The following is a 14,367-nucleotide window of genomic DNA, read 5'->3' as shown; positions in this document are numbered from 1 at the left end:
AGTCAATCGTAACCCGACAGACCATGTTAAACCGGCAGACCATGTTAAACCGGCAGACCATGTTAAATCGGCAGACGTTAAGAAGCCCATGAAGGGAAGTCAAAATAGTTTAAGTCTTAGTCCGAGATGGACTGTACATGTAACCCGCCCCTTCAACTTATATAAGGAGGGGCAGGGCTCCCCAAAAGAGGGACGAGCAACAAGATACAATCTTTAGTGCTAGACACAACTAGAGGAGAGCCGGTTTACGCGACTCCCTCGTGATGATAATGAGATCTAGCCTCAAACAACATGTAGGGTTGTTACCGGATGATGTTTCTCGGGGCCCGAAGCTGTCTAAATCTTTGTCTTGTGTTGCGTTTCTCGATTCCGCTCAACCCCTCTCAAGCTACCACATAGATGCGTTGGCCTCACGACTAAGTCCTCACACTAAGGACATCTGACGTTTTAATTCCACGACAGCCGTGATGGCATGGGGCGCTGGAGCCGCGAAGCGCGCGATGAACAACTTGTGCAGCTCTTCCTAGGTGGCCACCGAAGACTCCGGTGGGTCGAGCAACAAGGAGCGAGGCACACCTATGAGTGGCACAAGGATCCAATTTGCCATGGCCTTGTCGTCTCCGTCCGCCGCCCAGATGGTCTCCACATACACTCCGAGGAACTCCACAGGGTCCGCCTGAAGGAAATATGCCCTAGAGGCAATAATAAAGTTATTATTTATTTCCTTAATTCATGATAAATGTTTATTATTCATGCTAGAATTGTATTAACTGGAAACTTAGTCTATGTGTGAATACATAGACAAAACATATGAGTCCCTAGTATGCCTCTACTTGACTAGCTCGTTAATCAAAGATGGTTATGTTTCCTAACCATTGACATGTGTTGTCATTTGATTAATGGGATCACATCATTAGGAGAATGATGTGATGGACATGACCCATCCGTTAGCTTAGCATTATGATCATGTCAGTTTCATTGCTACTGCTTTCTTCATGACTTACAAGTTCCTCAAACTATGAGATTATGCAACTCCCGAATACCGGAGGAACACTTTGTGTGCTACCAAATGTCATAACATAAATGAGTGATTATAAAGGTGCTCTACAGGTGTCTCCGAAGGTGTTTGTTGGGTTGGCATAGATCGATATTAGGATTTGTCACTCCGTGTTTCAGAGAGGTATCTCTGGGCCCTCTCGGTAATACTCATCACTATAAGCCTTGCAAGCATTGTGACTAATGAGTTAGTTTAGGAATGAAGTATTACAGAACAAGTAAAGAGACTTGCCGATAACGATATTGAACTAGGTATTGAGATATCGATGCTCGAATCTCGGGCAAGTAACATACCGATGACAAAGGGAACAACGTATGTTGTTATTTGGTTTGACCGATAAAGATCTTCGTAGAATATGTACGAACCAATATGAGCATCTAGGTTCCACTATTGGTTATTGACCGGAGACGTGTCTCAGTCATCTCTACATAGTTCTCGAACCCATAGGGTACGCACGCTTAACGTTTGATGATGATTGGTATTATGAGTTTATGTGATATGATGTATTGAAGATTGTTTGGAGTCTCGGATGTGATCATGGACATGACGAGGAGTCTCGAAATGGTCGAGACATAAAGATTGATATATTGGACGACTATATTCGGACACCGGAAGTGTTCCGGAGAAGTTTCGAATAAAACCGAAATCCCGGAGGATTACCGGAACCCTCCGGGGGAACTAGTGGGCCTTGATGGGACTTGGTGGAGAGAGAGAAGGGCCGCAGGAGGGATGGCCGCGCGCCCCCCTTGAGTCCGAATAGGACAAGGGAAGGGGGGTAGCGTCCCCCCTTTCCTTCTCCCTCTCTCCATCTCCTTCCTTCCCCCTCTCTTCCCTTGTTGGAAACCTACTAGGAATAGGATTCCTAGTAGGAATCCTACTTGGGGCGCGCCCCATGAGGGCCGGCCGGCCTCCCCCCTTGCTCCTTTATATAGAGGGGCATGGGGGTACCCTAAAACACACAAGTTGACAATTGTTTTAGCCGTGTGCGGTGCCCCCCTCCAAAGTTACACACCTCGGTCATATTGTCGTAGTGCTTAGGCGAAGCCCTGCGCCGGCAACTTCATCATCACCGTCACCACGCCGTCGTGCTGACGAAACTCTCCCTTGACCTCAGCTGGATCTAGAGTTTGTGGGACATCATCGAGCTAAACATGTGCAGATCGCGGAGGTGTCGTACATTCGATGCTAGGATCGGTCAGATCGTGAAGACGTATGACTACATCAACCGCGTTGTCATAACGCTTTCGCTTTCGGTCTATGAGGGTACGTAGACAACACTCTCCCCTCTCGTTGCTATGCATCACCTAGTGATAGATCTTGCGTGATCGTAGGAATTTTTTTGAAATAGTGGCATCAGAGCCAGGTGTATGCGTAGATGTTATATGCACGAGTAGAACACAAAGAGTTGTGGGCGATAATTGTCATACTGCTTACCAGCATGTCATACTTTGATTCGGCGGTATTGTTGGATGAAGCAGCTCAGACCGACATTACGCGTATGCTTACGCGAGACTGGTTCTCCCGACGTGCTTTGCACATAGGTGGCTGGTGAGTGTCTGTTTCTCCAACTTTAGTTGAATTGAGTGTGGCTACAACCGGTCCTTGTTGAAGGTTAAAACAACACACTTGACGAAAAATTGTTGTTGTTTTGATGTGTAGGTAAGAACAGTTCTTGCTAGAAGCCCATAGCAGCCATGTAAAACTTGCAACAACAAAGTAGAGAACGTCTAACTTGTTTTTGCAAGGCTTGTTGTGATGTGATATGGTTAAGGCATGATGTGATATAAATTGTTGTATGAGATGATCATGTTTTGTAACAAAGTTATCAGCAACTGGCAGGAGCCATATGGTTGTCGCTTTATTGTATGCAATGCAATCGCCATGTAATTGTTTTACTTTATCATTAAGCTGTAGCGATAGTCGTAGTAACAATAGTTGGCAAGACGACAGTGATGCTACAATGGAGATCAAGGTGTCGCACCAGTGACATTGGAGATCATGACGATGCTTCGGTGATGGAGATCATGAGCACAAGATGATGATGGCAATATCATGTCACATATTGTGATTGCATGTGATGTTTATCCTTTATGCATCTTATTTTGCTTAGAACGTCGGTAGCATTATAAGATGATCCCTTATTAATTTCAAGGTACAAGTGTTCTCCCTGAGTATGCACCGTTGCTACAGTTCGTCGTGCCGATACACAACGTGATGATCGGGTGTGATAAGCTCTACGTTCACATACAACGGTGCAAGCCAATTTTGCATAGGCAGAATACTCGGGTTAAACTTGACGAGCCTAGCATATGCAAATATGGCCTCGGAACACTAAGACTGAAAGGTCGAGCGTGAATCATATAGTAGATATGATCAACATAGTGATGTTCACCATTGAAAACTACTCCATCTCACGTGATGATCGGACATGGTTTAGTTGATTTGGATCACGTGATCACTTAGATGATTAGAGGGATGTCTATATAAGTGAGAGTTCTTAAGTAATATGATTAATCGAACTTTAATTTATCATGAACTTAGTACCTGATAGTATTTTGCATGTCTGTGTTGTTGTAGATCAATGGCCCGTGCTACCGTTCCTTTGAATTTTAATGCGTTCCTAGAGAAAGCTAAGTTGAAAGATGATGGCAACAACTACACGGACTGGGTCTGCAACTTGAGGATTATCCTCAGTGCTGCACAAAAGAATTATGCTCTAGAAGCACCGTTAGGTGTACCACCCGCGCCCGCAACTGCAGACTTTATGAATGCCAAGCAGACGCATGTTGATGACTACTCGATAGTTCAGTGTGCCATGATTTACGGCTTAGAACCGGGACTTCAACGACGTTTTGAACATCATGGAGAATATGCGATGTTCTAGGAGTTGAGGTTATATTTCAAGCAAATGCCCGGATTGAGAGATATGAAGTCTCCAATAAGTTCTACAGCTGTAAAATGGAGGAGAATAGTTCTGTCAGTGAACACATACTCAGAATGTCTAGGTACCACAACCGCTTGACTCAACTGGAATTAATCTTCCTGATGATAGTGTCATTGCAAGAGTTCTTCAGTCATTTCCACCAAGCTACAAAAGCTTCGTGATGGACTATAATATGAAAGGGATGAACAAGACTATTCTCGAGCTCTTCGCGATGCTAACACTACTAGGGAAAACCTTATACACAGAATCTTAGCAGCAGTGTGGTTTAAAAACAGACGCTACTGCTAATTAGCAGTAGCGGGCTTCAGGAAACCGCGCTACTAATAGCCCAGTAGCAGTAGCGCTCTAGGTGAAACAAGCACTACTACTACAATTGCCACGGTGTTGCCTCCAAGTTAGATATAGTAGGAGCGCCCTTCTTCTGGATGCGTTACTGCTTAAGTACTTAGTAGCAGCGTTTTCCCCCAAAACTCGCTGCTGCTAAGTATCACCCCTGGTGACTAATTAAGTTTAGTCCCATACTCCTAAGCGAACAAGATGTTTACCACCATAAATATGTTACTTCTCAAATTATCTCGAGCACTTGTTCTTCATTGAACTATATGTGTAGGATATGTGGCTGCAATATGAATCCTTGCCTATACCTATACAGGTACAGTGAGGATTCATGTTGACTATTTAGATTCTACACAAAAAGATCAATGATGACCAATGTATATTTTTGATGTTTTTACATGGTTAGACTTAGCAGTAAAGCTTTTTCTTGAGAAAGCGCTGCTGATATAGGTCTTAGCAGTAGCACGCTCCCCATACCCACGCTACTGCTAAAGCAAAATAGAACACACGGCTCGCCCGCTCCCCCCCCCACCCCCGCACACTCATCTCTCAATCGTCCCCCTCCGCCCGACGCTAACAGCTACAGTTAGGGTTTCTTCTCCGCCACCGCTGCCGCAGGTAATGCTCCTCCCCCCTCTTGCCGCTCCTCCGCTGCTCCTCCACCCTCTCGCCGCCCACTCTGTCGCTGCCCACGAGCTCTAGTCGGGCGCTGAGGGAGTCCTGGATTAGGGGGTGTCCGGATGGCCGGACTATGGCCTTTGGCCGGACTCCCGGACTATGAAGATACAAGATTGAAGACTTCGTCCCATGTCCGGATAGGACTTTCCTTGGCGTGGAAGGCAAGCTTGGCGATATGATATGAAGATCTCCTCCCGTTGTAACCGACTCTGTGTAACCCTAGCCCTCTCCGGTGTCTATATAAACCGGAGAGTTTTAGTCCGTAGGACGAACAACAATCATACCATAGGCTAGCTTCTAGGGTTTAGCCTCTATGATCTCGTGGTAGATTAACTCTTGTACTACCCATATCATCAATATTAATCAAGTAGGAGTAGGGTTTTACCTCCATCGAGAGGGCCCAAACTTGGGTAAAAACATCGTGTCCCTTGTCTCCTGTTACCATCCGCCTAGACGCACAGTTCGGGACCCCCTACCCGAGATCCGCCGGTTTTGACACCGACATTGGTGCTTTCATTGAGAGTTCCTCTGTGTCGTCACCGTCAGGAAGGATGCCGCACCCCGTCTTTAAAGATGGCGCTGTTGCTAAAGGAGCTTTGGCTATCGGCCAAACTCTCCGGTTAGGCAGTTTTTTGATGACCGCCTGTTCGGCTGCCGCGCCGACGATGACCTCTCGGGTCATCGAAAGCAATCTTCACATCAGCTCGGAACTTGCCGAGCAGTTAGATCCGATGGAACTCTCTTCCCTAAACGAGCTCTTGGATCGCATCGCCGCCCTGGGAGTCGCTACTGATTATGGCCAGATTGGGCTTAAACCCGATCAGAGAGAGATTGACTCTCCCCAGGTCACCCACCATGTTGAAGTGGTGGAGGAACAATGCGGCGAATCTTCGCCCATCCTAAGTACCAGATGTGTCTGGATTCCTGATCCCTCCAAGCTGGACATCCGTGGAGGGGAGGACGTCGCCCAAGCCCTGAACCTAAAGTCAGGCAGCAGGCCTGATTCATTGAATAACATCCAAGAAAACAAGCTTCCGAGTTCGGAAATTTCTTGGCCCCTAAGTCTTAGATCGGGCGAGGTTCCAGATTTAAACCCACCCGCCCACCCAAATATAAGGGACCTATCCCAAATTCGGCAAAAGCCCGGGGAAACAGTACACCAGTACTGGGCCAGATTCCTCCTGGTTAGGAACAGGATAAAGGACTGCCGCGAGAGGGATGCAATTTCATTCTTCTGTAACAACTGCACGGACATCGGAAACCTCAATGCCATAAGTCGCCGCGAAATTACACGCTTCGCCGACTTGACAACCATAGTACGAAAGTACTATGCGACAGAAAGCGTTCGAAAAACCGAAACAAAATTCTGGGACAATCCGACCCTGAATACAATCCCAGTCCGAAACAAAAGGGCGCATTATCGCTAGGCACCTGGGCCAAACAGCAAAAAAACAAAAACCCTCTATAGGGTATGGAACCGTACTGGAGGGATGGCTCAATGGACCCTGTAAAATTCATAGTACAGAGGAAGTCACACCAACTCATAGCCTTAGAGCATGTTGGATACTCCGGCAGGTGGCCAGAAGTGGCGAGGAGCTTCTAACTCCAGAATCCACAGAGCACCACCCCAGAAACGCCAGTACGGTGTCAACAGTCTTCGAGATTCCGCATCAAACAATGCAAGGAAACGAACGCTCCGCAGCCTTACCGAAGTCTACCAAGTAGCGACAATAAACCCATGGACTGACACGACTATTACCTTTAATGCCAGTGACGAACCTAAATTCCGGACAGCCCGAGCACCAGCTGCACTGGTCCTCTGTTCGATAGTGGACGGCTTCCGGCTTACAAAGGTACTCATGGACGGCGGCAGCGGATTGAACCTCATCTATGAGGAAACCCTGCGAAAAATGGAAATAGACTGGAGCCGCATTGAGCGAAGCAACACAACCTTTAGAGGAATAATCCCCAGCCGGGAAGCGTGCTGTTCAGGGAAAATCACACTGGATGTGGTGTTCGGCACGCTGGATAATTACAGATATGAGGAAGTCACATTTCAAGTGGCCCCGTTCAGCAGCGGATACCACGCTCTGTTAGGGCAAGAAGCATTCACAATTTTTCAAGCTATACCCCATTACGGGTACACGAAGCTCAAAATGCCCGGACCCAACGGAATTATCACTCTTGCTAGTGATCCGGACACAGCGCTCCGCACCGAAAACAAGACAGCCGCACTAGCCCTCGAGGCATTATCCGAAGCCCTGGCGGCCGAGGAACTAACTGTGTTGCACTCCACGGTGGACAGGGATGACGTGATACTCGACAAAAGATCCAAGTCCACCTCCTTCAAGCCGGCAGACGAAATAGTCAAGTTCCAAGTACATCCAAGGGACACTACAAAAACGGCCTCCATCGAGGCACAACTAAACCCTGATGTAGACGCCGCACTCAGAGAATTCCTATGAAAAAATTGGGACATTTTTGCCTGGCACCCTTCAGACATGCCAGGAATCCCATGCAGGCTGGCCGAGCACAGCCTGAACATCCTAAAAGGATTCAAGCCCGTTAAGCAGACTCTTCGGCGTTTCTCTGAACCTAAGAGACAAGCCATGGGAGAGGAGCTAGCCAAACTAGTGGAAGCCGGATTCATCAGAGATATAAAACATCCGGACTGGCTAGCAAACCTGGTGATGGTACGAAAGAAGGACAAATCCTGGCGCCTATGCGTCGATTTCAAAGACCTAAATAAGGCCTGCCCAAAGGATCCCTTCCCCCTCCCCCGCATTGATCAAATCATCGATGCCACTGCAGGACACGATTCATTGTGTTTCCTCGATGCATACTCTGGATACCACCAAATCAAGATGACAGAATCATACCAAGCCGCAACGACATTCATCACCCCATACGGCCCATTCTGCTTCAACACAATGCCCTTCGGGCTCAAAAACACCGGCGCAACATATCAGCGCATGATTCAGACATGTCTGGCCAACCAGGTCAGCAAAACGGTTGAAGCGTACGTGGATGACGTGGTCGTCAAAACCAAACACGTCAAAACTCTAATAGACGACTTGAGGCTCACGTTCGATAACCTCCGAACATATGACATTAGGCTTAACCCGGAAAACTGCATTTTCGGCGTACCAGCCGGAAATCTCTTGGGCTTCATTGTATCCGGTAGAGGAATTGAAGCAAACCCAGCCAAGATCCGAGCTCTGTCACAATTGGATATTCCAAAAGATCTCAAGCAAATACAAAAATTGACTGGATGCATGGCGGCTCTAAGCCGCTTCATCTCCCGCTTGGGGGAAAAGGCATTACCCCTTTACCGCCTCCTCCGGCGCACCGAACACTTCCAGTAGACGGATGCCGCCACGGCCGGACTCAAAGAAATAAAAGCCATACTGGCAACAAACCCTGTCCTGGCCGCGCCGAACATCAGCGAACCAATGTTGTTATAGATTGCAGCAACTAACCAAGTTGTAAGCGCAGTCCTCGTCGTCGAACGAGAAACAGACGGACACAAATTCCCTGTCCAGAAACCAGTGTACTACGTGTCCACTGTCCTCACTCCGTGCAAGTCCCGGCACCCGCATTACCAAAAAATAGCATACGCAGTGTTCATGGCATCCCGGAAGCTACGACACTACTTTCAAGAGTGTTCGATAACAGTAGCCTCCGAAGTACCTCTTAACGATATCATAAACAACCGCGACGCAACAGGCCGGATTGCCAAATGGGCCATTGAGCTCCTCCCGTTCAACATAACATATAAGCCACAGCGAGCCATCAAGTCGCAAGCCTTGGCCGACTTTGTCGCTGAATGGACTGAAGCCGAACTCCCTAAAGAGTACGGCACATATTCCAACTGGACCATGCACTTTGACGGCTCCAAAATGCTGGCGGGTCTGGGGGCTGGCATCGTCCCGACGTCCCTAACAGGAGATACAGTCCAATATGTACTCCAGATAATGTATACGGACTCCAACAATGCAGCCGAATACGAGGCCCTTCTACATGGCCTCCGGATGGCACTCTCCATGGGCATTCAACGCCTGGAGGTGTGTGGGGATTCGAACCTTGCGATATCCCAAATAAACAGAGACTTTGACGCCAAAGATCCGAAAATGGCAGCTTACCAAAACGCCGTCCTAAATATGTCAGCTTGGTTCGAAGGGCTGGAATTCCACCATATAGCCCAGGAAAATAATCAGGCAGCAGACTTCCTGGCACGCATCGGCCCAAAGCGCGATGCAGTCCCCCCCAACATTTTCTTGGAAAGGCTATTCAAGCCATCCGTACAGTCGGAAGGGGAATCTGGAATTAACAATCCGGACCAGGCCGCATCACCTGACCCGGAACACCCTGACACAAGGAAGACTCTGTCAATGAAGTCACGCCCTCAGCCCACGTAATAATGGAAGGAATTGCCCCGTGGACAGAACCATTCTTAGCCTACTTAACTAGGCAGGAACTCCCCGAGGACCAAAATGAGGCACGCTGCATAGTGCGGTGATCTAAAGCCTATAAAGTCCACGAAGGAGAGCTTTATAAGAAAAGCACCACCGGAGTCCTTCAAAGGTGTATCTCCGAAGAGGAAGGGCGAAACCTTCTGGCGGAAATTCACGTCGGACTCAGCAGTCACCACGTTGCAGCCCGATCCCTTGTGAGCAAGGCCTTCCGTACCGGATTTTATTGGCCGACGGCCCGGGCAGACGCTCAGGACTTAGTCCAGCGATGCGTCGGTTGCCAATTATTCGCTAATCAAAGCCACATGCCGCCTACCGCCCTACAAACCATACCCATCACCTGGCCTTTTGCAGTCTGGGGGTTTGACATGGTTGGACCCCTTAAAGGAGGAACCCACAAGCAAAAATATCTACTGGTCATGGTGGATAAATTCACCAAATGGATAGAGGCCAAGCCTGTAAAGACGGCCGAATCCGGACCGGTGATAGACTTCATATCTGGGGTTGTACACCATTACAGCGTCCCCCACAGCATCATCATTGACAAATGGCACAAACTTCACGGCCGACTAAGTTAAACTCTGGTGCAAAAACATGGGCATTAAGCTCGACTACGGTTCAGTCTATCACCCACAAACTAACGGTCAAGTCGAGCGAGCCAACGGTCTCATCATGAGCGGCATCAAACCCAGACTAGTGCGATCCCTCAAGGAATCTAACATGCACTGGGTAGAGGAGCTTGACTCCGTACTATGGGGGCTGCGGACCACTCCGAATCGCACTACCGGATTCACACCATTTTTATGGTATACCGCGCAGAGGCAGTCCTGCCCTGCGACATAATTCATGACTCACCTCGCGTGCGCATGTACGAAGAAAGAGAAGCCGAGCTCGATCGGCTGGACAGCTTGGACGCATTGGAGGAGGAGCGCGACGTGGCAAAAGCCTGTTCCGCATTCTATCAACAGCAGGCTCAAAGATATCAAAACAGAGAAGTATGGGCCAAAACTTATAACTTGGCGAACTAGTTCTATGCCTGCCGGAAGAGAAAAAGGACAAACTAAAGCCCAAATGGGAGGGTCCCTTCATAATCGACCAAGTCCTGACTGGTGGAGCGTACCGTCTGCGAAACGCATCGGACAACCGACTCGAGCCGAACCCATGGAATGCAGCACGCCTACGAAGATTCTATGCCTAGGGCCGGACTCTGTGTTCGTCTCCTTCCTCTGTCCCTTTTATTTATTTATTTCAAATTAGCTGCCTGGTATTTCTCTCCTTCTCCCTCCCTTTTTTCTCCCAAGCCTTTAGGGGCTTGCCTGCGCGTTGTTGTTACATACTTGACGCGCCACCCGCGCTCATTATACCTGGGGGCTTCTTTATCAGAAGTTTATATAAACGGGCCTCATGCCCAAAACATGTGTGACACTTCCGCATGAACCTTTTATACACCATTATATGCATCGATATGACTTAAGTTTTGGCCAAGCTGGGTTGCCTGGCTCCTGTGCTTACCCCTACGTTCCCATTTGTTCGGCTAGGTGGTAAAGGGAGCACCTCTGCGATTATTACTGTCGGGTCAGCCGGATGTGTACCTCAGACTGGGTGAAGCCGAAAGCTAGCGTTCTTAAGGGAATATTCGGTCGGTGAACTAAAAGATGATTTTTTCACTTGTTTATTTATCTGCCCCCAGATGCTTTTCTGCTTTCTTTTCGCAGTCTGGACATGCACTTTAGGGCATGCCTCCCAGGGAAAGGAACCCCTAACGGAACTATTCTCCCTGGAAGATGTTTCTTACTAACCATGTAATATAACATAACTAGTCGGGCACTTGTCTGCTAAAGCACTTATGACCCCTACGCCTGGTCTCCATGCATGACCCGGTTCTTACATAACTGAGAGGGTATCCGGACACACTCCAGACTATTGGGTCCAGAGGTTAAAGCGAAAAGGTCCGCAATGACAAACGATCTACAATCCGGCTAGAAGGCATTTTACATGTCATTTTAAATTACATAGACAATTTGACTAGGTACATTCTTCTTCAATACCATCCAATAGGCTGTCTAATTTACAGTCCTGTTGGGAATACTTGGCAGCCAGCTCTACCTGGCCATACACTAAACTGACAAGGATCTCCTTCCCGTTGGGCCCCACAGGGCCGACCTCGGCCATGTGGTTCGGGTCAGCCTTCGTGTACCGAGTCTTCACCATGGCCCAGGCCTCCCTGGCACCTTGACGGCACGCCGATATCTTCCATAACCGAAAGCGCTGCCGCACTCCCTTCAGTTTCTCTGCAAGCTCTCCAAGGCCTTCGAGCATGGAGAGGGATGGCCACATAGCCTGGACGACGGCTTGCATCGCCTGCCGAACTCATTCGTGCAGTTGCAACAGCTCGGGAAGAAGGTCTCCCGCTGAACCGGGCATTTCCTCCGCAGGACGACCTGTCAGCATAACTACAGACATAGCTCTGTCAATCGACTTCCTCGCCAAACTCTTTTTTCGAAGATTCATTCAAGCACTTACTAAAAATGCCGCGTCGAAGTCGCCAATTCTCCTTTACGGAATCAGACAGCTGAGCACGAACATCCTTTAGTTCCTCACCCAGCTGGGTATTGGCGTCTTGAAGCTTGTTCTTCTCTTGCCTCACCCTCGTCAGCACGCTCTCGCCAGCCTTTAACTGGCGTAGGAGTTGTTGCTTGTCCGGATTCACTCCGGCCCCTTCTGCACTGTTATTGTCAGAATTGCACACATACCGCACTTCACAACAGAATTATCTTTCGAAGCATATATTACCCGAGGGGGTCCCCTTGGCATTCTCTGAAGCGGCCAGTGCGGCCTCAAGTTGGGCCTTGCACCCTTCTAGCTCCTGGGATAGTTGCGTATTCTTTTTTGTAAGATCCTGCATAACGTATGATCCTTAAATCAGTTATCTTAACTGTTTCAAGTCTCGGCGGCTACTGACATATATAACCATCAGATTTACTCACCCGTATGTCTTTCACATACTGCTCTGTGGCTCTGGCTAGACCATTTTGAGCGGCACGAAGGTACGCATCTCCCGTATTAAAGGCGTCCAACGCCTCTTGGAAAAAACATGTGTCACGAAGAATAGTCCGGCGACGCCTGTGGTTCATGGCGCTCTCCACCTCTGAATTGGTGGCAGATAGCCTGTCCGCATCCTCTGTCGGAGGAACGTCCGGTGCGCGCCCCGTGTTCGCCTCCGCTTCCGGACCCGAACTTGAAGCCTGGCCAGGATAAAGAAGATATAGTCCGGCAGGCGCTCTTCTTCCTGAGGAGAGCATGAGCTTTAGTGTGACTTGAGGGCATAAACCCTAGGCGTTAAAATTGCACGCTGTACCGTTGCGCCAGAATCTCGATCTGGTCCACACTTCTTTTTAGCCCGCCTGGCTTCAACGGCCGTTGTTGACTACCCACCGCGGGCTCAGCCCTCCTCCTTAAGGATTTCCCCTACGAAACGAAACACTATTGGTTTATGGCAATCAAAATAAGGCATGGATGGATCCTCTTGAAAGTACTGGGACTTCGGTCTCGGTTACCTTTGAGGCCGGAAGTAGTCCGGGATAGTCGGCCGTAATGGCCACTAAGGTATTGTCCTTACTCAATTGATGAAACACCCCATCAATTAGCTCCACACATAAGTCCGGGTCCTCTTGGGAGTCCGGATCGAGGGACCGTTCCGGGTCCTCGGGTTGTGGAGGAGGGTTGTTTATCTCCTTCACAGTCTGGCGCAGCTCTTGCATTAAAATTGCTAGACTACGTACTCAATTATGGGAATTTGAAAACAGGTAGGCAAGTGAAAATGTTCGCTCACCCAGCTTGGAGGACTGTACATGGAGAATCCGCCCCGTGGGTTGACACGGAGGAATTCCTCTTCTTCTGCCTTGTACAAAGCGGATAAGATCTTCGTTAGAGTGGCAGCCGAATCCGGCACCTTGTGATCGCACCGGGTGGCGTCGTCCTCCCCGTTGAAATCCCACATGGGGTGGCCTCTGTACTGAAGCGGCTGCACCCCCTGGATAATGCATGTGGCCATGACCTCAATCATGGTCAGTCCGGAATGAGCCAACAACCTTATCCGACTCATCAGGTAAAGCACGTCCCTGTCAGTTTCCCTCTGAGGGTTCCATGGGCGCCAGCTCAGGCGTTTCTTCAACGGAGCGTTATTGAACTCAGGGAGGACGATCCGTACAGGGTCCGGCAGGGGGACGTCGTCCATATAAAACCATTCCGAAGGCCAGTCCTCAGACGCCTTCTTTGGGGTTCCGGATAAATATCCGGTCCCGGCGATGCGCCATAGTTTGGCTCCGCCCACCTGATAAATTGACCCCTCTTAAGAGCGGGGCACAAGGCAGAACAACCTCTTCCACAGCGCGAAATGGGCCTCGATGCCCAAAAACAGCTCGCAGAGGGCCACGAAGCCCGCAATATGCAGTACGAAGGCAGGCGTGAGGTTGTGTAGCTGGAGGCCGTAAAACTCTAGTAGCCCTCGGAGAAACGGATGAATTGGAAATCCGAGTCCTCTTATTAAATAAGGGACTAGGCATACCCGCTCTCCTTGAAAGGGATTGGGGACGCTCTCCGCCTGCTCTCCGCCGCTATAGGTGGCAATCCCGGCTCGAACTGGGACCCTATATGCTGGGGGGAGGAGCCCCTTGGATTGAAGCACTACTAGCTTGCTATGCGGGACGGAACACCGCTCCCAATCTCCGGGCCGAGGGCTGGAGAGGCGAGAGGAGGAGCTGCTTCGACCGGCCATGGTGGAATGGATCTCTGTCGAAAGCTCTCTGATGAATACTCGCGGAGGGAAGGTGGTGTGAATTGGATCTAAATCCCAGTCTCTTTTATGGGCGGCTCATTTA

This window comes from Triticum dicoccoides, chromosome 3B (genome assembly GCF_002162155.2).
Source record: "Triticum dicoccoides isolate Atlit2015 ecotype Zavitan chromosome 3B, WEW_v2.0, whole genome shotgun sequence".
Lineage (NCBI taxonomy): Eukaryota > Viridiplantae > Streptophyta > Magnoliopsida > Poales > Poaceae > Triticum > Triticum dicoccoides.
Note: the sequence above shows the minus strand (reverse complement) of the source record.